General features: G+C 37.7%; 1 non-coding gene across 1 annotated transcript; it reads left to right on the top strand.

The window, feature by feature from the left end:
* Positions 1 to 1,358: 1,358 nt before the first annotated feature.
* On the top strand, positions 1,359 to 1,431 carry SPRG_30198. Its single transcript has one exon. It is a non-coding gene; the product is annotated as a tRNA-Phe (tRNA).
* Positions 1,432 to 1,519: the final 88 nt, after the last annotated feature.

Here is a 1,519-nt window from a genome sequence, read left to right as displayed (position 1 = left end):
ACACTTCTTTTTTGCTTGTCTACTGCCTCACCACTAGCGCCCACTTTTTCACTATTTTCCACGACTATTTTCCATCTTTTTTATATTTACGATATTTTAACTACATTTATGCTAGCATTCCTGCGGCATTCCCTTGCATACAAATAATCGTTTCATTTCATAGTAGGCAATCATATTTCCTGATTTTTGCTCTCGTGTATGGACTCTTCGAAGGGCTACTGATGCACCATTTTTATTCCTTTAATTTCAGCATCGATTTTTCTCTTGGAGCGTATCATCGTCTTCAAAGTTTTTTTAATTATGTCCATTAGCAACGAATATGAAACGCATCTTTGAGTATTTTGTGTGCATTATATGGGGTCGTTGAGCTTTTTCACCAATTTAGAGCGCGTTACAAGTTGATTCATCATGAGTCCATTAAATGTGTTTTTTCAGGATATTCTTGGGACGTCATTGAAACGATAATAAAAAGATCGTAGTATTGCGCATGCACACGTTTCATTTGATTTCGTCATGTCAAATTCGTGATTTTTTCGCCTCACAGAAGCGCTTCATTTCCATTTTGAGATTGAATGAATTTTTCAAGCCAACGCAGTGTCGTACAAATTGACCAAAAATGAAATATTTTTATATTCGCTGTATTAGTATAACTTTGCTCGAACGCCTACAAAATGAGCTCGGAACCGCATCGTTGTACGCTCAAGCAAGCCATTTCAAAAAATCTTTAGAAAATCGTCACTCTGTGCCCAAGAGAGCCATAAATTAGTCCACCGAGCTCGTATATACTATTTTCGTCATTCATGTAGCCAAAGGCATATATGAGATTTGTCGCTCTCGCCAATTCTGATGGGGCCGTTTTGAATGCACTTGAAATGCTATTAAAATACTGCACTATATTAAATTAATTAAAAAATAGTTACGATCGCAGCACTATCGCAACGAAGATGGTATCGAGTACGTAGTCTTTCCTATCGAAAATGTCCTAGCCACGAGATTGTACGATGACGAACGGCGAAGTTATGGCTCTTTTACGTCTCGAGGCGCTAGGTGAAGCGATTTAAAACGAGCTGATATAGCTTTACATACAGTTTTGTTGGTGATGAAATGAGTCGCATAATGTAAAGTGAGGTAGGTGTGTTGGTGAAATAGAAAATAATTGTATTGTAATTTAATAATGAAAATACAGATTAAACAATTGTATTGAAGCGTAGGGGATGGTTGGAGAGCGCGACGAGGGTTTATGAGTGATATTTTAGTGTGATGTATGAGTGGCGTTGATGGTGCGAATTTTAATGCGATTTAAAAGTGTAAATATGTGATATTTTAAGTGGATTAATATGGTGTTTGTAGCATTTGTAGCCGCAATAGCTCAGTTGGGAGAGCGTCAGACTGAAGATCTGAAGGTCACTGGTTCGATCCCGGTTTGTGGCAACACTTCTTTTTGCTTGTCTACTGCCTCACCACTAGCGCCCACTTTTTCTACTATTTTCCACGACTATTTTCCATCTTTTTTATATTT

Source organism: Saprolegnia parasitica (genome assembly GCF_000151545.1).
Source record: "Saprolegnia parasitica CBS 223.65 unplaced genomic scaffold supercont2.183, whole genome shotgun sequence".
NCBI lineage: Eukaryota > Oomycota > Saprolegniomycetes > Saprolegniales > Saprolegniaceae > Saprolegnia > Saprolegnia parasitica.
Note: the sequence above shows the minus strand (reverse complement) of the source record. Positions and strands in the feature narration are given on the sequence as shown.